Consider the following 27,109-nt stretch of genomic DNA (forward strand, 5'->3'; position numbering starts at 1 on the left):
AATTTCTGTTGTTCTACGTCTTCCCTAACACTTAATATTGTCAGACTTACTAATTTTTAAAATCATTTATTAAAATAAGATTATTTTGGAATAATTTTAGATTTACAAAAAAGATACAAAGATAAAGCATTATCGTATACCCTTCACCACTTTCCCCTAGTGTAAACATCTTACATAACTATGGTACCTTTGTCACACTGACTTTTCCATATTGATTGGGTATCCGGCAAATTTGTTAAACTCTCTTATTACAGTATTCTGATTACTTATCTTTAGGTTCCTTTGGGTTTTCTTTTTTTTTTTTTTTTTTTAATTTTTATTTATTTATTTTTCCCCCAGAGCCCCAGTAGATAGTTGTATGTCATAGCTGCACATCCTTCTAGTTGCTGTATGTGGGATGCGGCCTCAGCATGGCCAGAGAAGCGGTACGTTGGTGCGCGCCTGGGATCCGAACCCCGGGCTGCCAGCAGCGGAGCACACACACTTAACCACTAAGCCACGGGGCCAGCCCTGGGTTTTCTACATAAAAAATCACATCATCTGTGCATAATGACAATTTTTTTCCTTCATGAGTCTATCTTTTTAAAAAATTTATTGTACTAATCAGGATTTCCAGTACAATATTAATAGAATTGGTGTTAGCAGCCATCCTTGTCTTTTTCCTGATATTAAAATGAGTAATTTTAATTGTTTCACCATTTAGTTATATCAATCTCAGTGAGTGAGGTTGGGCTGTAATTTTTTTATTTGGTTTCAGTTTTAAGGGTCTGGTGGCTTCATAAAAGAATTTAAGTTGGGAAGAGTGTTTCCTCTTTTTCTATACTCTGGAATAACTTGTATAAGATTCAAATTGTTGATGCCTTGCTTCTTATAACATGCCTCTAAAACCTACCTGGTATTCTTTGAGAGAAGATTTCTGGTTTTTCTTGTCAGCTTTGATGTTTTTTCTAGGGTATTAACCCTAAATTTTCAGATTTGTTGGCATAGAGCTGTTCATGATACCCTTTTATTTTATTTTTTGGAGGAGGATATAGTGGATTTTTATTTCTTAATTCTCTTATACTACTTAATTTTTTAAAAGCGATTTATTTTGGAGAATTTTGAACATATATGAAAATAGAGAAGATAGTATAATGAACCCCCATCCCTAACAATCAACTCATTGCCAGTTATGCTTTATTCACACCCTAATCACTTCCACTCTTAATATTATTTTGAAGCAAAATCCAGACATCATATAATTTTATTTATAAAAATTTCAGTGGGTATCTCTAAAAAATAAAGGTTCTCTTTTTATTTTTAATCAAAATCCTGTTGTCACATCAAAAAAAATTCAAAATAGTTTCTTCATATCATCAACTATCCTGTTATCATCCAAATTTCTAAATGTCTCACAAATATCCTCTCTTAAACTCTGCAATGTATGGAGCTGTATCTCCCTTTTCATTCCTATTATTATTTCTTAATGGTTTCTTTCTTTTGTATGTATGTATGTATTTATTTTTGGTTTAAAATAATTTTTTATTGCCCAGGATATTTTTTTTTCTTGTGTCTTTGTTTTCTTCTTGTTGTTTTCTCTTTAATAACTATAAATTCAAGCTTAGGGAAGCTTGCCTTTATCTTGAAAAACAAAACAAAACAACAAAGCTTTTATATCATTTGCTAACCTGATCTCGTTTTAAGAGAGAGATGGTAGTTATCTTGCAAGAGTAAAATTTATACCATGAATAATGTGGGTCTAAGTTTGGTGGTAGTAAAAGGGGACAATAGCATTGTTGACAAAATTATAATCTGTTGGTGGCATTTGCAGTGAAGAAGCCCATGCAAATTTCTAAATAAGAGTAAACTCGGTTAGGAAATTCTTACAATGTCTTACAGGCCAAAAAGGGAATGAGGTTAGTAAAATGCCTTAGAGTTGGAATAAAATACTGGATTTGAGAGTTACTAGAACTTGGATATGTAAAAATAGGGTAGTAGGTTGGGTTATGCTTATAATGGTCTCAAATTCAAATAAACTACTGTGACAGTACAAAGGTCACATGCTTCACAGGTCACATGGTTTTCAAGGGGCTTTTCTTTCCTTTAGTAGGTGCTGGCGGAAGGTATGCTCAGTCATTTTCAATATAGATGCCTAGCCCCAAAGCCAAAACATGAGAAAGGAATAGAGATGGAATGAACACCTTAAGAGATTCTGCGGAGAAAATATCCCCTTTCTTCATGCCTCTACTTTTCCTCATGCTTAAAGAAACATAATGTTTAGGGTGCCTGAGGTGGAACTCCATAGGTGAAATGTTTTCAGGTCTACTAGACCAGTCAGACACACAGTCTACACTTTTCTTCAAAGCATCAACTTCTTTCCCTCCTTTTACAACTTCTTCTTCTGACAGAGCTATGGTCCCTGGTGGTGTGCATTTCCACATCGAACATAATCTGCCCATCTTCTTGTGGGGAAGGGCTATCACAGTGAGAACTGCCTCTTGAACTACTCTGTCCTGATTCATGTTGTGCATCCAAAAGACTCTTCTCCATGTCTCCATTGTGGATGGAGAATGAGAAAGGTACATGTTCCAGCCCCCGTTTTTCCCACTGCCATTATCATTGCCATTGCTGCTGTTCATGAGTAGCTCCACCCAGGAACCTTCCTCACCTATATGGTGCCTTACAACAAAGGAAGAAGAAAAATGCAAGGAATATTATGTATTCCCTTCTCAATTTTCAATTTTATTATGATGTAGTGCATCAAAATTTGTTGGTGATTATAATTTGTTAACAAGAAAGTATTTTATTCAACTAAAATATGAGTACTAAAGAGCAATAATACGGATAACTAGTTTGTTAATATTTAAAGTTTGTTTTTATCTCTAAATTTGAATGCCCAATCTGTATTTCACATTGTTAGGTCTAAGCATTCTGTTTTTTCATGTTTAAAATTAAGAGATTGCTTTTTTGGCTAATTGGTGAAAATGTATCCTCTGATACAGAGTGTCAGCATGAATCACCTTAAGGTACTTTGTGTTAAACACCACATCTGACAGCTCTTAAAACCATTCGGGCCGCTCTTCCAGAGGAGAATCATTTGGCTACATGATGTTGCATGTCTGTTCACTTAAAGTCTGTAGTATGATTTCCACAGGTAATGTGTTTGTCTTCAGCTACTTAAACAGGACATCCGGGTGAAACAAACTACCTAGCTCCCAAAATGGAACTAGTTTGGAAATGTACAGAAAAGGAGGATGTGATGGCAGCCATAATCTGTTGGATGAATGGAGTGATAGCATGTAGTTGTTTAGGAACAGGCAGGCTTTGGGCATATTGATTTGGAGAGAGAAAAATAATATTTTGTTCTCTGAATTATAAAAAGAAATGGCTAGGATAAATGCCTTTTGGAGTTCTCCAGATAGTTTTGTTTTTTCTGTGACTTATGTTTTGTAATTATTTTTGTCTTAGTACATTTGAGATGATTTTTCCATTGTGCTGGTATTGAGAAGAGCACTTTATTGAGGTTTAGAAGTAACATGACCAGTTTAAATGTTTTTTTTAATATAGTTTTTAGAGCAGTTTTAGTTTCACAGAAATATTGAGCAGAAGGAGCAGAGGTTTCCCATATACTCCTTGCCCCCACACATGCATAGCCTTTTCCGTTATGAACATCTCCCACCAGCTCCCAAAGTGTAACTGGGTACATTTATTATAATTGATGAGCCTACATGGACACGTCATTATCACCCAAAGTCCATAGTTTACATTAGAGTTTACTCTTGGTGTTGTGCATTCTGTGATTTGCATGGATGTATAATGACTGTATCCATAGTTATACAGAGTAATTTCACTGCCCTAAAAATCCTCTGTATTCTACGTATTTGTCCCACCCTCCCCCCTAACCTCTGGCAACCATTGCTCTTTTTACTCTCTCCATAGTTTTGCCTTTTCAGGAATGTCATATAGTTGGAATCATGCAATATGTAACCTTTTAGACTGGCTTCTTTCACTTAGTAAAGTGCATTTAAGTTCCCTCCATGTCTTTTCATGGCTTGAGATAGCTCATTTCTTTTTAGTACTGAATAACACTCCATTGTCTGGATGTACCACCGTTTTTTTATCCATTCACCTACTGAAGGAGATCTTGGTTGCTTCCAAGTTTTGGCAATTATGAATAAAGCTGCTACAAACATTCATGTGCAGGTTTTTTGTTTTTTGTTTTTTGTTTTGTGAGGAAGATCAGCCCTGAGCTAACATCCATGCTAATCCTCCTCTTTTTGCTGAGGAAGACCGGCTCTGAGGTAACATCTATTGCCAGTCCTCCTCCTTTTTTTTTTTTCCCCCCAAAGCCCCAGTAGATAGTTGTATGTCATAGTTGCACATCCTTCTAGTTGCTGTATGTGGGACGCGGCCTCAGCATGGCCGGAGAAGCAGTGCATTGATGTGTGCCCAGGATACGAACCCCAGGCCATCAGTAGCGGAGCACGCACACCCAACCGCTAAGCCACGGGGCTGGCCCCCATGTGCAGGTTTTTGTGGGGACATTAGTTTTAACTTCCTTTGTGTAAATACCAAGGAGCATAGTATGTTAAGAATATGTTTAGTTTTGTAAGAAACAGCTAAGCTGTCTCCCAAAGTGACTATACCATTTTGCATTCCCACTAACGATTAATGAGAGTTCCTGTTGCTTCATAGCCTCACCAACATTTGATATCGTCAGTGTTCCAGATTTTGTCCATTCTAATAGATGTATAGTGGTATCTCATAATTGTTTTAACTTGCTTTTCCCTGGTGACATATGATGTGGAGCATCTTTTCATATGCTTATTTGCCATCTGTATATCTTCTTTGCTGAGGTATCTGTTAAGGTCTTTGGCCCATTTTTTAATTGGGTTGTTTGTTTTCTTGTTGAATTTCAAGAGTTTGTTGTATATTTTGGATAACAGTTCTTTATCAGATGTGCCTTTTGCAAATATTTTCTAGTCTGTGGCTTGTCTTCTCATTCTCTTGACATTGTCTTTCACAGAGCAGAAATTGTTAGTTTTAATAAAGTCCAGCTTATCAATCAATTCTTTCATTGATCATGCCTTGATATTGTATCTAAAATGTCATCGCCAAGCCCAAGGTCATCTAGAGTTTCTCCTATGTTATCTTCTGGGAGTTTTATAGTTTTGCGTTTTACATTTAGGTCTGAGATCCAATTTGAGTTAAATTTTGTAAAGAGTGTAAGGTCTGTGTCTAGATTCGTTTTTTTGCGTATGGATGTCCGTATGCAAAAAAAATGTTGTTCCAGCACCATTTTTTGAAAAGACTGTCTTCTCCATTGTATTGCCTTTGCTCTTTTGTCAAAGATCAGTTGAGTGTATTTATGTGGATCTATTTCTGGGCTTTCTACTGTTCTGTTGATCTGTTTGTCTGTTCTGTCACCAATACCATACTGTCTTGATTACTGTAACTTAATAGTAAGTCTTGAAGTCAGGTAGTGTCAGTCCTCCAAGTTTGCTCTCCTTCAATATTTTGTTGGCTCTTCTTGGTCTTTTGCCTCTCCATATAAACTTTAGAATCAGTGTGTCAATATGCATAAAATATCTTGCTGGGATTTTGTTTGGGATTGCATTGAATCATAGATCAAGTTGGGAAGAACTGATCTCTTAACCACGTTGAGTCTTTTTATCCGTGAACATGGAATATCTCTTGATTTATTTAGTTCTTTGATTTCTTTCATCAGAGTTTTGTAGTTTTCCTCATATAGATCTTGCACCTATATTGTTAGATTTGTACCTAGGTATTTCATTTTTAGGGGTGCTTATGTAAATGGTATTGTGTTTTTAATTTCAAGTTCCACTTGTTCATTGCTAATAGATGGGAAAGTGACTTACTTTTGTATGTTTACTTTGTATCCTTCAACCTTGTTACCATTGCTTATTAGTTCCAGGAATTTTTTTTTGTTAGCTCTTTTGGATCTTCTACAGAGATGATCATGTCATCTGTGAACAAGACAGTTTTATTTCTTCCCTCTCGATCTGCATATATTTAATTTTCTTTTCTTGTCTTATTGCATTAGCTAGGACTTCCAGTACAATGTTGAAAAGAAGTGGTGAGAGGGGACATCCTTGCCTTGTTCCTGATCTTAGTGAGAATACTTCTAGTTTCTCACCATTAAGCATGATGTTAGCTGTAGATTTTTTTGTAGATATTCTTCATCAGATTGAGGAAATTCCCCACTAGTCCAAATTTACTGAATTTTTATCATGATTGGATGTGAGATTTTGCCAAATGCTTTTCTGCATCTACTGATATGATTATGAGATTTTTCTTCTGTAGCCTGTTGATGTAATGGATTACATTAATTGATTTTTGAATGTTGAACCAGCCTTGCATACCTGGGATAAATGTCACTTGGTCCTAGTTTATAATTCATTTTGTACATTGTTGGATTCTATTTGCTAATATTTTGTTGAGGATTTTTGCATCTATGTTCATGAGAGATATTGGTCTGTAGTTTTCTTTTCTTGTAATATCTTTGTCTGATTTTGGAATTAGTGAAATGCTGGCCTCATAGAATGAGTTGGAAGTATTTCCTTTGCTTCTATCATCTGAAAGAGATTGTAGAGAATTGGTATAATTTCTTCCTTAACTGTTTGGTAGAATTCACCAGTGAACCTGTCTGGGCCTGGTGCTTTTGTTTTAGAGGGTTATTAATTATTGATTCACGGGGCTGGCCCTGTGGCTTAGCGGTTAAGTGTGCACGCTCTGCTACTGGCAGTCCGGGTTCGGATCCTGGGCGCGCACCAACGCACCGCTTCTCTGGCTGTGCTGAGTCCGAGTCCCACATGTAGCAACTAGAAGGATGTGTAGCTGTGACATACAACTATCTACTGGGGCTTTGGGGAAAAAAATAAAATAAAAAAATTAAAAAAAAATAAACCTTAAAAAAAATTATTGATTCAATTTCTTTAATAGATATAGGCCTGTTCAGATTGTCTTTTTTTTTCTTGTGTGAGTTTTGGCAGTTTGTACCTTTCACAGAATTGGTCCATTTCATCTAGGTTATCAAATTTGTGGGCATAGAGTTGTTCATATTATTCCTTTATTATCCTTTTAATGGCCATGGGATCTGTAGTGATGTCCCATCGTTCATTTCTGATATTAGTAATTTGTATCCTCTCTTTTTTTCTTAGCCTGGCTAGAGGCTTATTGATTTTATTGATCTTCAAAGAACCAACTTTTGGTTTCATTGGTTTTCTCTATTGATTTTCTATTTTTAATTTTATTGATTTCTGCTCTTATTTTTATTATTACCTTTCCTTGTGCTTACTTTGGACTTTATTTGCTCCTCTTTTTCTAGTTTCCTAACTAGAAGCTTAGATGCTTAGGTGATTGATTTTAGATCTTTTCTAATATATGCATTCAATGTTATGAATTTCCCTCGCTTTCACTGCCTTGCACAAATTTTACTAAGTTGTGTTTTCATTTTTATTTAGTTCAAAATATTTTTTTAACTTCTCTTGAGATTTGTCCTTTGACCCATATATTATTTGGAAGTATATTGTTTAATGTCCAAGTATTTGGGGATTTTTCCAACTATCTTTCTGTTATTGATTTCTAGTTATATTCCATTGTGGTCTGAGAGGGGACATTGTGTGATTTCTATTCTTTTAAATTTGTTAAGGTGTGTTCCATGTCCTAGAATGTGTTCTAGGTGACTAGTCCATGTGAGCTTGGGCAGAATGTGTATTCTGCTATTGTTGGATGAGGTAGTCTATAGATATCCATTATATCTAGTTGATTGATGGTATTGTTGAGTTAAACTATGGCCTTCATGACTTTTTGCCTGCTGGATCTGTCCATTTCTGATGGAGGGATGTTGAAGTTTCCAATTATAATAATGAATTCATTTATTTTTCCTTGCAGTTCTATCAGTTTTTGCCTCCTATAGTTTGACACTCTGTTGTTAGGCACATACACATTAACAAATTATGTCATTTTGGGGGTTTAGCCCCTTTCTCATTATGTAATGCCTTTCTTTATCCCTGATAACTTCCCTTGTTCTGAAGTCTGCTCTGTCTGAAATTAATATAGTTACTCCTGCTTTCTTTCTTTTTTTTTTTTTTTTTTTGGTGAGGAAGATCAGCCCTGAGCTAACATCCATGCTAATCCTCCTCTTTTTGCTGAGGAAGACTAGCTCTGAGCTAACATCTATTGCCAATCCTCCTCCTTTTTTTTTTCCTTCCCCAAAGCCGCAGTAGATAGTTGTATGTCATAGTTGCTCATCCTTCTAGTTGCTGTATGTGGGGCGCGGCCTCAGCATGGCCAGAGAAGCGGTGCCTCAGTGCGCGCCCGGGATCTGAACCCGGGCTGCCAGTAGTGGAGGGCGTGCACTTAACTGCTAAGACACGGGGCTGGCCCTGCTTTCTGTTGATTAGTGTTAGCATGGTATATTTTTCTCCATTCATTTACTTTTAATGTATATGTGTCTTTATATTCAAAGTGAGTTTCTTAGACAATATATAGTTGGGTCTTGTTTTTTTGATCCACTCTGATAATCTCTTTTAATTGATGTGTTTAGACTATTGCTGTTGAAAGTGATTATTGATATAATTGGATTAATATCTACCATATTTGTTACTATTTTCTACTTTTTGCCCTTATTTGTGTTTCTATTTTTATCTTCACTGTTTTTTTTGCCTTTTATGGTTTTGATCAAGCTTGTTATATGATTCCATTTTCTCTCCTTTCTTATCATATCCATTACATTTCTCTTTTTACTTTTTGTAGTCATTACCCTAGAGTTTGCAGTATACATTTACAACTGGTCCAAGTCCACTTTCAAATAACACTATACCATTTCACATGTAGTGTGAGTACCTTATAATAACAAAATAATCCTAATTCGTCCTTCCCATCCCTTGTATCATTGCTGTTATTCATGTATTATATAAGCATATATAATCAAATACATTGTTGCTATTATTATTTTGAACAAACTGTTATCTGCTAGATCAATTATGAATAAGAAAAATAAAAGTTTTTATTTTACCTTCATTTACTCTTTCTCTGATGCTCTTCCTTTCTTTATGTAGATCCAAGTTTTTGACCTGTATTATTTTCCTTCTCTCTAAAGAACCTTTTTTCACATTGCTTATAAGGGAGGACTACTAGCAACACATTTCCTCAATTTTTGTTTGTCTGAGAAAGTCTTTATTTCTCCAACACTTTTGAAGGATAATTTCACATGTACAGAATTCTTGGTTGGTGGGTTTTTTCTCTCACACTTTAAATATTTCACTCTACTCTCTGCTTGCTTACCTAGTTTCTGAGATGTTGGATGTAATTCTTATCTTTGTTCCTCTGTAGGTAAGAATTTTTTTCTCTGGCTTTTCTTAGGATTTTTTTCTTTATCTTTGATTTTCTGTAGTTTGAAAATGATATGCCTAGGGATAGTTTCTTTGACATTTATTCTACTTGATGTTCTCTGAGCTTCTTGAATCTGTAATTTGTTGTCTGACATTAATTTGGGAAAATTCTCAGGCATTATTATTTCAAATATTTCTTCCTCTCTGTCTTTCTTCTCCTTCTTGTATTCCAATATGTTACACCTTTTGTAGTTGTCCCTTATTCCTTAGATAACCTGTTCTTTTTTTTCCTGTCTTTGTCATCTTTGCTTTTCAGTTTTGGGTGTTTCTATTGAGACGTTCTCAAGCTCAGAGATTCTTTCCTCAGCCGTGTCTGGTCTAACAATAAGCCCATCAAAGGCACTCTTCATTTCTGTTACAGTGTTTTTGATCTCTAGCATTTCTTCTTGGTTCTTTCTTAGGATTTCCATCTCTCTGCTTACATTGCCCATATTTTCCTTCATGCTATCTACTTTATCCATTAGAGCCCTTAGCTTATTAGTCATAGTTGTCTTAAATTCTTGGTGTGATAATTCCGGCATCTGCCATGTCAGTTTCTGATGCTTGCTCCATCTCTTCAAATTGTGTTTTTTTGCCTTTTGATATGTCTTGTAATTTTTTCTTGATAGCCAGACACAGTAAAAGGAACTGCTGTAAACAGGCCTTGAGTAATGTGGTGATGGAGAGGTATGGGGGTAGGGGAAGTGTTCTACACTCCTGTGATTAGGTTAGTCTTTTACTGAGCCTGTGTCTCTGCACTGTAAACTTCACAAATGTTTCTCAGTCCTGTGTCCCTCCCTCCACCCCCACCCTTAGGTGGGACAGGACGGCTCAAGTGGGCTGGAGTTGGGTATTTCCCTACTCCTGGATTGGTTAGGATCTGGTTAACTAGTTTCTCTTGAGGGCAGGCCTTGTTAAGAAGAACAAAGTGCTCTGGTGTATTTCAAAATGGTTCCTTTTCCTCTCCTCCTTCCAGAAGCATGAGGGGATTTTTCTCTGATGTTTTTTGTGAGTACCTGGTCGAGCTCCTGGAGGTAAACCTCACAAAATTGTAGGGGCCTTGCTGTGACTGAGTCCCCTGGAGTTTTTAACTCGCGGTGTTTTCTACACTGAGCCTCCAGCAATTCATCAATTATAATTCAGGTGTTCCTACCTCAGCGCTGGTTGTGATTTCCTGTATTCTCTTGTCTCTCTCCAGTCTTGAGGCAGCAGTTTGTCCTGTGGTTTGCCCTGTGTCATCATCTCTCTTATCTTACAGATCCTAAAAGAGTTGTTGATTTTTCAGTTTGTTCAGCTCTTTACTTGTTGTTAGGGTGGAGTGGCAACTTCCAAGCTCCTTACAAGTGGAACCAGAAACTGGAAGTCCCTCTGAAGTTTTTCTCTTTCAATTTTGTCCACACTGAGCCTCCAGCGGTTCATCAGTTACCGTTCTCGTTTCCCTTCTCAGGCATTGGTTCTTGAGGTCGTTGCTGCTTGTGGGTTTCTGCCCCAGTGAGTTGTGATTCCCTGTATTGCCTGTTGGTCATTCCAGTCTTGGGGGCAGCAGTTTGCCCTGTGGCCTCACTTCTCTTGTAGATCTAAAAGAGTTATTGATTTTCCAGTTTGTTCAGCTTGTTACTTGTTGTTAGGATGGAGCAGCGACTTCCAAGCTTCTCACGTACCTCTGAGAAACCAGAAGTTAAAATGACTTTCAGCTGAGGCTTTTTTGTGTGTGTGTGTGTGTGTGTGTGTGTGTGTGTGTGTGAGGAAGATCAGCCCTGAGCTAACATCCATGCTAATCCTCCTCTTTTTGCTGAGGAAGACCAGCTCTGAGCTAACATCCACTGCCAATCCTCCTCCTTTTTTTCCCCAAAGCCCCAGTAGATAGTTGTATGTCATAGTTGCACATCCTTCTAGTTGCTGTATGTGGGACGCGGCCTCAGCATGGCTGGAGAAGCGGTGTGTCGGTGCGCGCCCGGGATCCAAACCTGGGCCGCCAGTAGCGGAGCGTGCGCACTTAACCGCTAAGCCACGGGGCCGGCCCAAGGCTTTTTTTTTTAAACAAGGATCTATATCATTTTGTTTTTAGTTACTTCAACCATGGACACTGTTCTTCAAACTTGGACATAAGTCATATAGTTACAGCTTCTCTACCTTAGGTGTGAAAAATTCTCAGTCTACTTCTGAGCATTCCTAAGTACTGATACTCACTGTCATGTAAGGGCGATGTTTCTGTAATCCCTGTGAAATGTCTACATGGGGTATAGAAGCCGAGGCTCCTGCTCTGTGGAGCAGTAATCACAGCACCAACTCATGTTCTCTGTCTTGGTTTTCCAGGAGAAGCAGAATGACGTAGTACTGTTTATTACTTTCTAACTCCATGGCGTTAGATGAATCATTTTCCTGCATCTTCTTCAGATTATTTATAAACTCTTAGTATACTAATGAAATCATTAATAGTGTCTGCCCATTTTACAAGGAGTTTGTGATGATTAATTAATGTCTATAATGCTATTTAAACCCTTCAGAGATTAATTTTCAATATACAATAAACCTTAATTGATTGCAAGTTATGCTAGGCACCATGCTAGATGCTAAGTATAGAAATGTTGAATAAAATATAGGCTCTACTTTTGAGCTCAGATCTGGTTGAAGAGACATAAATGTAAGTAATCACATGTAGCATGTTACGTGCTGTGAGATAGGTATGTTCAAAGTGTAGTAGGAAGACAAAAGGAGGAAATGTTTAACTGGGGTGCAATTAGAAATATAAATTCACTTGGGACACACATCTTAACTATAATTAGCCATTTCGGAGCTTTTCAGAGCTAGAACTGGAGTATAACTTTCTATTACCATTTATCCTGGCATTGATAGGGGTTTTTGTTTGTTCATTTGTTTTCTTTCTTTTTTTTTTTTTTAAAGATTTTATTTATTTATTTTTCCCCCCAAAGCCCCAGTAGATAGTTGTATGCCATAGCTGCACATCCTTCTAGTTGCTGTACGTGGGACGTGGCCTCAGCATGGCCGGAGAAGTGGTGCGTCCCTGCGTGCCCGGGATCCGAACCCGGGCCGCCAGCAGCGGAGTGCGCGCACCCAACCGCTAAGCCACAGGGCCGGCCTGTTTTCTTTCTTTACCCTTTTTTTTTTTTACCCTACCAGAGAGTGGTGAGTTGAGAACAGGATTGGAAATCACAAGATTCGTTTCTGGCCCCAGCTCTGCCAAATATTAGCCCTGTGTTTTGAAGGGAATTCATTTAACTTGTCTGAGCCTCAGTTTTATTAACGACAGAACGGGAAAAATAGTTGCTCTATCTCACAGAAATAATGATGAAAAAGTGTTTTATGAAAATGTTACATTTTAACAAATGTCAGGTTTTCAGATATGTTTTTAAGAGTGTGTATTTTTTTCCTTTTCATAAGTCCACTTGAAGTTTCCTTTGAGTTTTGATTCTGACTTTTACTTGCCCTGCAGCGCAGTTAGCCACAGACTAGTTGGCGTGCTTTAATTCTCACTGATTCATCCTTGTTCCCTCCCTCCGCTTTCTCACTGTCTTTCATTTCCTGGGATTCTATTGCTACATTAGAAGTAAGTCTCTCCTGAAAAGGGCAGTGCAAGACCACTGTGGTAAGGCTTCTCTTTTATTTTCTCCTATGTCATGTATTAAACTAAATACTCATTATGAGAGATTTAGTTTTATATTACATAAAAGATTATTGGGGAAAAATGTCATCTAATGTCTATCATAATATTTAAGTAGTTTGAATAAAAGAAATTTTTGTCTTTTTTCTCTTTGACTTGAAGCATCTCATTTCTATTTTAAGAATAGCAGACCTCAAAGTGTTGTTTTTTTTTTTTTAATCAAGGATATTTGAAGACTGTCTCTTAGGAACTTTTAGGTAAGACTTTGTTAGAACAGAGTTTTTACCCTGTGGGAAGTGACACATAGTTTGTGATCTAAAATCAGTTAAGTCGGTTTTGCAACTAAAACAATTTTAGTGTAGTACGGGTCAGAACTGTTTGTTTTATATGTGAGTGTGGGTGTCTGCTGCACTGTCTTCTAAAATGTATTTTTGTGGGTCATGGTCATAATATTAGGTAGAAAATTTCTTCTCTGGAATTTCTTTCACACTCCTCATTTTCTCATCGTAGGCTAATAGTGATCTGACACGTTTGAGTCTTAGTATCCTGTTTACTGAATGTAGAAAAGCAAGTATCTGTTTTTATTTTATTTTATTTATTTTTTATGAGGAAGATCAGCCTTGAGCTAATGTCTGTTGCCAATCCTCCTCTTTTTGCTGAGGAAGATTGGCCCTGGGCTAACATCCGTGCCGATCTTCCTCTACTTTATTTGTGGGATGCCTGCCACAGCATGGCTTGATAAGCGGTGTGTAGGTCCGTGCCCGGGATCTGAACCTGTGAACCCTGGGCTGCTAAAGCGGAGCATGTGAACTTAACCACTGCGCCACCAGGCTGGCCCCGGTTTTTATTTTTTAAGGTGAATACATGAGAGCTAAATATTGTATAAAGGCTGAGAAGTAATGATAAAGATTTGTTGGCGCATCTTAGGGGAGATGAATCTCTAGATGAGTTTACCAATGAGTACTGACAACGCATCTTCAGATGGAAAAGTTAAGTCTATAGGAGCTCAGTTTATTAGAAGCTATGACCCTGAAGGTGAAATACTGCTTGAAATGGCAGAATAATTTGTAACTGATGTGAAAGAAAAAAAAAAAAAACTGAGGCAAAATGCAGTCAATATAGACATCATGAAGCAGCTACTGCACATTTTTGAAGTGGTTCTTTGAATGATCACAAAGCTGTTTTTACTTTGTTCATACTGCCAAAACCAAAAGTTACATTTATATTTGATCTTACATTTATTTAAAAATATTCCCTTTATCTCCATATTTCAATTCCTCTCTACTTCCCTTTTTAAGGTTTTCACGCACGTATATTTGTTTGTGTTTCTTGCTTGAAGAAAACACCAAGAATAACCTTTTCCATTTACTTCTTGCCATAAACTCAGGGAAAAGCACTGGTATGGTAATTGGGGGACTTCAGCCTGAGAGTTAGGGTAGCATAGTTGATAAAAGCATAGACCCTGGAGGTAAACTGCCTGGGCTTAAATCCAATCCCAGTTTTATGACTTTGGGCAAATTACTTATTATTCTTATTGCTTCAGTTTCCTTGTCTGTAAAATGGAAATAATAGTAAGATTTACTTCACAGCTTTGTAAGATTTAAATAGATTAAGTCAAGTCTTTAGAAGAGCACATGATAAGAGTTATGTAAAGGTTACCTGTTGTTATTGGCATCCAGTTCTCATAGCACCCTGAGAGACCTTAGGCAAGTTCTTAATCTCTCTGGGCTTCATCTGTTTAAAAAAAAAAGATATAGTTCTCTGATTCTTTGTGCATATTTAAACTCTGATAGTTGGTCCCAATTAGTTTTATATTTTTGAGCCCTTGAAGTTATTCCTTTGTGTTTTTGTATCACTAGGACTAAAGAGCTGGATATTTCCAACAATATAAATATTTTGTGTTAAAAATGATTTAGATTGTTGGAATGGCTCTAAAACTGCTTGTAGATGTTATTTCCCCTAATTTGCTAAGTTTTAGGTGAAGTATTACTCAAAACAGCTCTTTATCTTTCAGTGAAAGCCTACTCTTCATTAGTGACAGTAATTGTTAAGAGAGAGGCCTCTGTTTTTATATTTTTGCTTCAAAATGTCACGTCCCAAATACAGAAATAAATTGTAAGGTGTGGAGGCCATGACAACAAGGAAAAAAGCAATTAAATCTGAACTGGCTTTTGAGCAATGTATTATTTCAAAGTTGTAATTTGACAAACTTGTTGATCTAGTATCTTGGATGAGATGAAAAGTTCCTCTAAATGTGGAACAAAGAATGTTCTTAACTCTTTTGTTAGCTTTGAGCTGTTAAAAATAAAGAGAAAAGTCATTTTACACTAAATTCTATGTCAGTTTGTTAATTTTTCCCTTATTTCTTCATGATGGAACTTTTGAAATTTCCTTTTCACTTGTTTTGGCTTAGAGCCCTAAAGAAAAAGTCGCTGAAGTTTCCTTTCTGAGGATTAAAATTCTTACTTCTTTTGTTGTGGTTCTTTTGTTTCGTTTTGGTTTTGCTTTTTAAATTAGTTCTTGTTATTAGAGGTTCTGTTTTTAGAAGTGCAGATAAGTAACTTGTTGAAAATTCCTATAAGTGAGCACTTAAGACCTCTCTGACCCTTGGATAGCTCTTCTTTTTGAAGAGTTGTGTAATTGTAAGGCTGTCCTGTGAATCCAGCTGTACTGTACGTCTTTTGAAATGGCGTGGAAACAGATTACAGAACTTGTAGAGTGTGAACAGAGAATGAGAGCAGATGTGATTCTAAGACTAAGAATAAAGAACATGTGAAATTACATTCCTTATCTCCAAATAACTCAGTTGGGACGTAGGGGTGGTTAGTAGCACTTTTTGAGTTTTTTAGATGAAAATTTTAAAGTGTTAATGGAAGAACCAGCCTTGGTGGTCTAGTGGGTTTTGGCCCGGCTTTGTTTCCCAATCGTGGAACCACACCACTTGTCTGTCAGTTGTCATACTGAGGCGGTGGCTCACATAGAGAACCAAAAACTAATAACTAGGGCACACAACCATGCACTGAAGCTTAAAAAAATAAAAAAGAAAAGAAAAAAAAATGATCAAATATTAATGGAAGACTAAGAAGAATACCCTATCTTAAGTAACTTGTAGTGGAATAGCTGATGTTCTTTGACTATTTTGCATAACTTTGAAATGCAGATTCTTTGAGAAAAAAGTGTGGTCTTACTTGCTTCTTGGGGTGGTAGACTGTTTCATTCAGTGGCATAATTCTGTTAACTTTCTTTCCCAACTTTTTCCTCTTCACTTAACAAGAAGAGCCCAGTTTTAAAATGTTCAGAGTTTCAATAATGAAGAAAAGATTTTAATCTTAAGCAGTGCCTCATTGCCTTTACTTTTAGCTACATTACAAGGTTTGAGGGTGGAGGATTATAAAGCTACTAAACCATATTATGTAGTTTCTCATTTGGAGATTTTGAGAGAGCAAGTAAATAAAACAAGTATACTCAAGTAAAGTTAAACAAGAGACAATTGTGAACTTTGTGTTACTTTATACTATTACTGTTCTTTGTTACCACCTTTTTCTTCTGCCTTATGAAATTATTCTTTATGTGAGCGTTTTTTTCTGGTCTTCACAAGATGGAGCTCCTTGAAGAGATGATTTAATAAACAGATAAACCTTTGAGTATATAAGTTATACGGCACAGAGAAATCCCTTTGTAACACGTGTTAGAGGATCTGCATGACTAATTAGAATTGTGTTCTGGCAAAGAGGTAGGTAAATATATCTTCACAGGAAAATTTAGCTTCACTGTTGATCTAGCTTTGGTGACTGGATCTCTCTCACTCTTGGACCTCCAGGTATACTCTTCCAAGATGGTTACAGAAATGGCTCCTTGAGTGGCTATTTTCATTCGTGTTGACTACTATCATTCTTCATAATTGGTGATTTATCAAGAATCAGCAAAGCTCAGAATATCCTTATAATCTCTGAAAAGTCTAAATCATCTTACCTTTGTCTGTTCATTGTGCTGCAGTATATTTGGGCTTTGGGTGGGATATAGCGGAAGGCAAAGTGATTACAGTGTCATTTAGCAAGATGTAATACCTGGGTCCCACCTTCAAAGATTCAAAGACTGTTATGGTTTTTAACTTTAGCAAAGGAATTCTTTTTTTTTTTTTTTTTTGTAAGGAAGATCAGCCGTGAGCTAACATCCATGCCAATCCTCCTCTTTTTGCTGAGAAAGACTGGCCCTGAGCTAACATCCATGCCGATATTCCTCCACTTTATGTGAGACACCACCACAGCGTGGCCTGACAAGTGGTGTGTTGGTGCACGCCCGGGATCCAAACCCGGGCCGCCAGCAGCGGAGCGCACACACTTAACCGCTACGCCACGGGCTAGCCCCGCAAAGGAAGTCTTAAAAATTTCACAGGTGTCTATAATTAGGTGGCTGTGTTATTAATCCCCCCAAGTGGATTACAGACTCCTTATAATCTTAAACTTCTTAAACTTTACTAGATTGCTGATTATATACTTATTAGTCAAATACAACCCTAAACATAAAGGAGCCAATTGTTTAATTATTCAAAATAAATATAAAGAAAGGCACGGTGAAGTACAGATTTTTTAGTGGCTATTGTAGAATGCCAAGAAAGGAAATGATAGTGGTATGGTAAACTAGGGATTAATCAGGAAAGGCTTCTTGAAAGAAGTATAGTCACTTCTTGAAGAAAGTGAAGGACTTACGTTGGAAAGCAGCAAGGAATTAGTTGGATGAGTTTTGGGATCCAGCTCAGGTAGTTTGGAGGGGTCAGGACTCAGAATAGCAAGACTTTGTGTGTTTGTTAAGTTCCAAATCTTTTGTGTTTGAGCCCTTTCTGATATATCCTAAACTGAGCCTTGATTATGAAAAAAGCAGTCCTGAACCTATTCAGTCCTGCTCAGACCTCTGCTGAGGGTCTTTCTTCTCTGTGTATGGTAGAAAAAGTTGGAAAACAGATACATTTCAGAGAGGCTTGCAGGTCTAGAATGACAGGTTATGGTACCTGTTATGTTGCACATAAAAGTGTTCCATCTTTGTGGGTTGGTGATTCCAAGGCAGCAGTCATGCAGAAAGAGAAGTGATAGCTCTTCTGCGGTGGAAGAGATGCCAGATTCAAGAACTGCACCAGCTTGACTAAGCTCCCCAAAACTAATATTCTTTTAATATAATATAATTAATATAATTCTATTAATATGATATGTATGGAATCCTATAAGGCACATGGGAGGAGTGGGGCTGAGAAAAGACACAAATACAACAAAGATGTTATAAAAACATGTCCTTAATCTCTAGGAACTTATAGTTGCTAGGGGATGTAAGACAGATACACACTATTTACTGTATGTTTTATATCAAAGAGAACAGATAAATCATTGAAGAGTTTAGAGGTAATGAGAAGGGTTCAGAAGGGCAGAATTGAGGAGGAGGGCATTCTGGGTGGGTGGCAAAGGGAACTTGAGTCACAGGATGGGGGTGTGTGTTCTTTCTTCAGCACAGCACTGTGTGACCTTAGACAACAAACACAGTCCATATGTGTAGAAATAGAAAGATGAATAAAGAGCTGCATATTATCAATGCCTGAGAAAATCAGAATAGCTAGTGTTCAGAGCTCTTTTTATATCCAAAGACAGGACCAATTTTCTTGTCAGTCGGGCGTTTATTGAGCGTCACTGTTTGCTTGGCATATGTTAGGCATTACAAGGGGGATAACGAAGTTTAAAGCGTGTTTTCTTCCCTTGAGGTATTTATAATCTAGTTGGGGAGAGGACTAATACTTTTGAATAAATTAGTGAAAAGTATGGTGTAAAATGTATAAGTATGATACTTTGTGTGGCACAAACTCAGAGCTCCTATTAGTTCAGGAGAAATAAGAGAGGGATTGGATTCAGTCCAGAGGGCATGGAATTTAAGCCAGGCCCTGGTAGAGCCAGATGAGGAGTCTTAAACTGGGACCCTTGGATATGTTTCAGGGAGTCTGAAATTTCCCCTAAAATGATAGGCTGCTTTGTATGAATGCATAGTTTTAAGGGAGAAGTCTCACACCTTTCACTATATTTGCAAAACATTTCTGCTCCCCACAATGTTAACACCAGTTACCTACATGAATAAGAAGCCAGGGGTTGGGAATTGAGTACAGCACTTGTAGGGGGCAATGAGCAACCTCACCAAGATAAGCCTTGCCTCTTTTGTGGAGCACTTAATATGTGATTAAGACAAATTTAGGCTAAATGATAGCTCTAGGAATAGAGAGGAAAGATTGGCCTTACCTCCCCTAATACTATTCACTGTACTGCAGCTTTAAAAAAATTTTTTTTCATATACTTATCCATTTATTAATATCTGAGTTAAAATTATTAGCAGTAAGGGAGAAGTTGTGAAAGATATTAAAGTACAAGAGACATGTAACATGCAATGTTAAGGCAAAAAATTTGTGTATTGAATAAATGACACACATTTTTTAGATTGGTATTATAATATTTAAAAGCAGCAGAAATATCACAAGATACATTTGAGCCTAAAAATGTCTGAAACTTAAAAAGTTATATTTTTCTTAAATGCTGTCTCCCTAACCTTATTATTTTTTTCTTATTTTTCTTTTATTGAGGTAATTGGTTTATAATATATAAATTTCAGGTGTACATCATTATATTTCAACTTCTGTATAGACTGCATTGTGTTTACCACCAAAGTCTAGTTGCCGTCCATTATCATACACATGTTTCCCTTTATCCCTTTTGTCCTCCCCGCACCCTCTTCCCCCCTGGTAACCACCAGTCTGTTCTTGGTATCTGTGTGTTTGATGTTTGTTTATCTTCCACATATGAGTGAAATCATATGGTATTTGCCTTTCTCTGTCTGACTTATTTTGATTAGCATAATAGCCTCAAGGTCCATCCATGTTTTTGCAAATGGCAAGATTTCATCTTTTTTTATGGCCGAGTAGTATTCCATCCATGTATACGTACCACATCTTCTTTATCCATTCATCTGTGGATGGGCACTTAGGTTGCTCCCAAGTCTTGGCTATTGTGAATAATGTTGTAGTGAACATATGGGTGCATATATCTTTTCCAATTAGTGTTTTTGTTTTCTTTGGATAAATACCCAGAAGTGGAATAGCTGGATCATATGGAATTTCTATTTTTAATTTTTTGAGGAATCTCCATACTGTTTTCCATAGTGGCTGCACCAATTTACATTCCAACCAGCAGTATATGAGGGTTTCCTTTTCTTCACCTCTTATCCAACACTTATTATTTCTTGTCTTTTTAATAATAGGTATTCTGACAGGCATGAGGTGATGTCTCATTGTAGTTTTGATTTGCATTTCCCTAATAATTAGTGATGTTCAGCATCTTTTCATGTGCGTGTTGGCCATCTGTATGTCTTCTTTGGAAAAATGTTCAGATCCTATGCCCATTTTTTAATCGAGTTGTTTGTGTTTTTGTTGTTCAGTTGTGTGAGTTCTTTATATATTTTGGAAATAAACCCTGTATCGGATATATGAATGGCAAATATCTTCTTCCAGTTGGTAGGTTGTCTTTTTGTTTTGTTGATGGTTTTCTTTGCAGTCCAGAAGCTTTTTAGTTGGATGTAGTCCCATTTGTTTATTTTTTCTTTTGTTTCCCTTGCCTGAGGAGACATATTCAAAAAGATACCTCTAAGACTGATGTCAAAGAGCATACTGCCTGTGTTTTCTTCTAGGAATTTTATGGTTTCAGGTGTTACATTCAAGTCTTTAATCCATTTGGAGTTAATTTTTGTGTATGGTGTAAGATAATGGTCTACTTTCATTCTTTTGCATGTGGCAGTCCAGTTTTCCCAACACCATTTGTTCAAGAGACTTTCCTTTCTCCATTGTATGTTCTTGGCTCCCCTGTCGAAAATTAGCTGTCCATAGATGTGTGGGTTTATTTCTAGGCTCTCAATTCTGTTCCATTGATCTATGTGTCTCTTTCTCTGCCAGTACCATGCTGTTTTGATTACTATGGCTTTGTAGTATAATTCAAAATCAGGGAGTGTGATGCTTCCAGCTTTGTTCTTTTTTTTTTTTTTTTTTTTTTTTTTTTTTAAAGATTTTATTTATTTTATTTTTCCCCCCAAAGCCCCAGTGGATAGTTGTGTGTCGTAGCTGCACATCCTTCTAGTTGCTGTATGTGGGACTCGGCCTCAGGATGAACGGAGAAGTGGTGCCTCGATGCGCACCCGGGATCCGAACCCGGGCCACCAGCATCGCAGCGCGCGCACTTAACCACCAAGCCACAGGGCTGGCCCTCCAGCTTTGTTCTTTATTCTCAGGATTGCCTTGACTATTCAGGGTCTTTTGTTGTTCAATATAAATTTTAAGATTCTTCTATTTCTTTGAAAAATGTTGTTGGGATTCTGATTGGGATTGCATTGAATCTGTAGATTACTTTAAGTAATATGGAAATTTTAACTGTGTTAATTCTTCCAGTCCATGAGCATGGAATATCTTTCCATTTCTTTATGTCTTCTTCAGTTTCTTTCAACAATGTTTTATAGTTTTCAGTGTACAAGACTTTCACCTCCTTAGTTAAATTTATTCCTAGGTATTTTATTCTTTCTCTTGCCATTGTAAATAGGATTGTTTTCTTGATTTCTCTTTCTGCTAGTTCAGTGTTAGTGTATAGAAACGCAACTGATTTTGCATGTCGATTTTCTACCCTGCAACTTTACTGTATTCATTAATTATTTCTAATACTTTTTGGGTGGATTCTTTAGAATTTTCTATACAGAGAGTCATGTCATCTGCAATTAGTGACAATTTTACTTCTACCTTTCCAATTTGGATACCTTTTATTTCTTTTTCTTGCCTAACTGCTCTGGCTAGGATTTCCAATGCTATGTTGAATAAGAGTGGTGAGAGTGAGCATCCTTGTCTTGTTCCTGAACTTGGAGGGATAGCTTTCAGTTTTTCACTGTTACGTATGATGTTAGCTGTGGGTTTGTCATATATGACCTTTATTACGTTGAGGTACTTTCCTTCTATACCCATTTTATTGAGAATTATCATAAATACACGTTGACTCTTGTCAAATGCTTTCTCTGCATGTATTGAGATGATCATATGCTTTTTATTCTTCATTTTGTTAATGTGGTGTATCACATTGTTTGATTTACAGATGTTGAACCATGCCTGCATCCCTGGATTAAATCTCACTTGATCATGGTGTGTGATCCTTTTAATGTATTGTATATGATTTGCTAATATTTTGTTCAGGATTTTTGCATCTATGTTCATCAGCAATATTGGTCTGTAATTTTCCTTTTTTGTGTTGTCTCTGTCTGGTTTTGGAATCAGGGTGATGTTGGCCTCATAAAATGAGTTAGGAAGCTTCCCCTCTTCTTCAATTTTTTGGAATAGTTTGAGAAGGATAGGTATTAAATCTTCTTTGAATGTTTGGTAGAATTCACCAGAGAAGCCATCTGGTCCTGGACTTCTGTTTTTTGGGAGGTTTTTGATTACCCTTTCAATCTTTTTACTAGTGATTGGTCTATTCAGATTCTCTATTTCTTCTTGAATCAGTTTTCAGAGGTTGTGTGATTCTGTGAATTTATCCATTTCTTCTAGGTTATTCAATTTGTTGGCATATAGCTTTTCACAGTATTCTCTTATAATCCTTTGTATTTCTGTGGTATCTGTTGTAATTTCTCCTCGTTCATATCTGAATTTATTAATTTGAGCCTTCTCTCTTTTTTTCTTAGTGAGTCTAGCTAAGAGTTTGTCAGTTTTGTTTATCTTTTCAAAGAACCAGCTCTTAGTTTCATTGATCCTTTCTATTGTCTTTTTAGTCTCTATTTCATTTATGTCCACTCTGATTTTTATTATTTCCTTCCTTCTGCTGACTTTGGGCTTCATTTTTCTTCTTTTTCTAGTTCTTTTAGGTGTAGTGTTAGATTGATTATTTGAGATTTTTCTGGTTCCTTAACCTTCTTTAAGGTAGGCCTGTATTACTATAAATTTCCCTCTTAGTACCCACTTTTGGTACTAGGTTTTGATATGCTGTGTTCTCATTTTCATTTGTCTCAAGGTATTTTCTGATTTCTCCTTTGATTTCTTCATTGATCCAGTAGTTGTTCAGTAGCTGATTTAGTTGTTTAGTCTCCACATATTCGTGACTTTTTCAGCTTTCTTCTTGTAGTTGATTTCTAATTTCATACCATTGTGGTTGGAAAAGATGCTTGATATGATTTCAGTCTTCTTAAATTTATTGATACTTGTTTTGTTTCCCAACATATGGTCTATCTTTGAGAATGTTCCATGTGCATTTGAGGAGAACGTGTATTCTGCTGCCTTTGGATGGAATGCTCTATATATCTGTCAAGTCCATCTGGTTCTAGTGTTTTGTTTAAGGCCAATGTTTCCTTGTTAATTCTCTATCCATTGATGTAAATGGGGTATTAAAGTCCTCTACTATTATTTTGTTGCTATCAGTTTCTTCCTTTAGGTCTGTTAATAGTTGCTTTATTTATTTTGGTGCTCCTATGTCAGGTGCATATATATTAATAAATGTTATGTCTTCTTGGTGTCCCCTTTATCATTATATAATGTCCATCTTTATCTCTCTTTTTTTTTTTTGGCTTGAAGTCTGTTTTGTTTGATATTAAGTGTGGCTATACCCACTTTCTTTTGGTTGCCATTTGCTTAGAGTATTATCTTCCATCCCTTAATTTTGAGCCTATGATTGTCTTTAGAGCTAGATGTATCTCCTGGAGGCAACATATTGTTTGTTCTTGTTTTTAAATCCAGCCAGCCATTTAGTGTCTTTCGATTGATGAATTCAATCCATTTACATTTAGGGTGATTGTTGATATATGAGGGCTTAATATTGGCATTTTATCTTTAGTTTTCTGGTTGCTTTATATTTCAGTTGTTTCTTTTTCCTTGTGTTTCTGTCTGCCATTTCAGTTTGGTGGTTTTTGGTGATGTGTTTCTCACTTTCATCTTTTTAAATGTTTTGTGACTCTGCTCTGAATTTTTGTTTTGTGGTTACCATGAAGTTTGTATAAAAGATCTCATAGATGAGGTTGTCCTTTTTCTGCTGATAGCATCTTATCTCCATCTGCCTATGCAGGTTCTGTCCTTTTCCTGTTCTCCTTTTTGTTTTTGTTGTCACAAATTATCCTCTTTTTTGTGGGGGGAGGGGAAGATCAGCACTGAGCAACATCCAATGCCAATCCTTCTCTTTTTGCTGAGGAAGATTGGCCCTGGGCTAACATCCGTGCCCATCTTCCTCTCCTTTATATGGGACGCTGCCACAGCATGGCTTGACAAGCGGTGCATCAGTGCACGCCCGGGATCCTAACCTGCGAAACCCCGGGCTGCCGAAGTGGAGCACACGGACTTAACCGCTTGCACCACTGGGCCAGCCCCACAAATTATCCCTTTTTGTGTTGTGAGATTGTCACCAAATTGAAGTGGTTTTAGCTATTTTTAATGCTTTCCTTCCCATTAGCCTTTATGTTATAATTGTTTACTAACCTATTCTGATATAGAGTTGCAATTTTCTAATTCTCTCTTTCTGTCACCTTGCTTAAAGCTTTGTATACCTTTTTGCCTTTTGTTTGCCTTTTTGTTTCAGGTAGAAGAGCTCTTTTCAAGATTTCTTGTAAGATAGATCTAGTGGCAGTGAACTCCCTCAGCGTTTGTGTGTGGGAAAGCCTTTATTTCCCCTTCATATTGGAAAGATAAATTTGCTGGATAGAGTATTCTTGGCTGACAGTTTTTATCTTTCAATATTTTGTTTGTTTGTTTGTTTGTTTGTGAGGAGCATATGTACTTAACCGCTGTGCCACCAATCCGGCCCCTATCTTTCAATATTTAATCATATCATTCCACTCTCTCCTGGCCTGTAGAGTTTCTGTTTAGAAATCCACTGATAGCCTAATGGGGGTTCCTTTATAGGTTACTGGTTTTTTTCCTCTCTGGCCACCCTTAATAGTTTTTCTTTGTCATTGACTTTTGACAGTTTTAATATAATGTGCCTTGGAGAAGGTCTTTTTTTTTTTTTGAGATTTTATTTATTTATTTTTCCCCCCAAAGCCCCAGTAGATAGTTGTATGTCATAGTTGCACATCCTTCTAGTTGCTGTATGTGGGATGCGGCCTCAGCATGGCTGGAGAAGCGGTGCGTTGGTGCGCGCCGGGGATCCGAACCCGGCCCGCCAGCAGCGGAGCGCGCGCACTTAACCGCTAAGCCACGGGGCCGGCCTGGAGAAGGTCTTTTTGTGTTGAGATAATTAGCTATTCTATTAGCTTCATGTACTTGTATATCCAGATCCTTCTCCAGGATTTGGAAGTTCTTGGCTATTATTTCTTTAAATAAGCTCTCTGCTCCCTTATCCCTCCCTTCTCCTTCTGGGAGACCCAGTATCTTTATGTTGCGTTTCCTAATTGAGTTGGATATTTCTTGTAGAATTTCTCCATTTTTTTAAAATCTTAGTTCTGTCTCCTCTTCTGCCTGAATCATTTCTAGATTTCTATCTTTGAGCTTGCTAATTCTCTTTTCCATATGGTCTGCTCTATTTCCAATGCTTTCTACTTTATTCTTCATCTCATTTATTGTGTTCTTCAGCTCCAAAATTTCTGCTTGGTTCTTTTTTAGAGTTTCAGTCTCTTTGGTGAAGTACTTCTTCTGTTCGTTAATTTTATTTCTGAGCTCATTGAACTGTGTTTTTGGGTTTTCTTGTAGCTTGATGAGTTTCTTCATGACAGCTGTTTTGAATTGTCTATCAGTTAGATTGCAATCTTCCATGACTTCAAGTTTGGTTTCTGGAGAGATGTCATTTTCTTTTTATGATACCATGTTACTGTAGTTCTTCATGATGCTTGATGAGTTGGTCCTCTGCTAGCACATTTTTGATAGCAAACACCTTTCTTACTTGGGTAAGGCTTTGTTTACTTTGATTCTGAGCTGCTTCTGGTTGTATTTGAGAGCCTGTGCTTTCCACCTTCCACTGCCTCTACTGGAGGTGTTGTCATTGTGCTGCTTGTGCCCCCGAGCTTCTGGTGCCTTGCTGCTTACAGTGTCACTGCAGTCGCAGATGTTGTCACCAGGGTCACCAGACTGACAAGCACTTCTGCTGCTTCTGGGATCGCCTGGATCATAGGTTCGCCCACTGCGGCGGGTGGAGCGGGAGAGAGGGGTGGGAGCCAGGGTCACAGGCACCTCTGCCACGTTTGAGTTTGTTGGGTCTGCAGTCGCCACTGCTAGAGGTGAGGGTGCTGAAGTTGCAGGCACTGCTGCAGCCAGGGGTCCCCGAGGTTGTGGGCTCTGCTGTTGCTGCGCCACAAGGCCAGCCCCTTGCTCTCCACAGGCTCTCTATGGGCTCTGGTGCTGCTGCTGTGTGCGCTGCCTGCACCACTGCTCCTGGGTTTTCTGGGTGTGCTGGCACCACCACTGCCAGGTGGGCTGGGGTTACAGCAGACATTGCCACTGCCATGGGGAGAGGGGTACCTGGGTCGTATGTGCTACTTGGGTTCTGGAGCCTCAGGTCACAGGCACACCACCCAGCACTGCTGAGGGCAGGGGAGGGGCTGAGTGGCAAGTGCCATTGCAATTCCTGGAGCCTCTGGTCACGGCACCACTGCTGCTGCCAGGGGTATTGGAGTCTTGGGTGCAGCCCCCACTGCTGAGAGGGCTAGGGTCAAAGTCACAGCCACGAGGGGAGGGACAGGGGCAACGGGAGGGGGCTGGGTTACATGTATTGTCGTGGTTCCCAGAGCCTCCAGTTGCAGCCCTGCAGTGGTTCCTGGCACCTCTGGGAGTGTGGGCTTCCTGGGTTCCTGGGGTCTCCATTCACGAGTGTTACCTCAGTTCCTGGGCCCTCTGTTCGCAGGCACGGCCACAGTTCCTGGAGCCTCCAGTCTTGGGAGCTGCCGCCACTGCTCCCCTGGTTCTACCGCCTCCAGGAGGTCCCGTCTACTCACCTTCATATGTATAGATGTATGGATCTCTCAGGCATTCTGGTGTGCTGTGCAGAGTCCTTTGTTGGTGTATGGATGTCCTACTGTAACTTAGAGGGGAGAGACAAAGGGAACAACTCACTCTGCCATGATGCTGACATCACTCCAAAATTTTCTTTTT

At 37.9% G+C, this 27,109-nt stretch overlaps 1 protein-coding gene and 1 pseudogene across 3 annotated transcripts in view; one reads left to right on the forward strand and one right to left on the reverse strand.

The window, feature by feature from the left end:
- BCL2L13 (BCL2 like 13) overlaps positions 1-27,109 on the forward strand; it is a 97,035-nt gene that overhangs the window by 61,667 nt on the left and 8,259 nt on the right. The window lies entirely within an intron of this gene.
- Positions 2,083-2,633, reverse strand: LOC106803173 (BCL2/adenovirus E1B 19 kDa protein-interacting protein 3-like pseudogene; annotated as a pseudogene).

The sequence above is a fragment of the Ceratotherium simum genome, chromosome 17 (assembly GCF_057802395.1).
Source record: "Ceratotherium simum simum isolate JZ-2026a chromosome 17, ASM5780239v1, whole genome shotgun sequence".
Classification (NCBI taxonomy): Eukaryota; Metazoa; Chordata; class Mammalia; order Perissodactyla; family Rhinocerotidae; genus Ceratotherium; species Ceratotherium simum.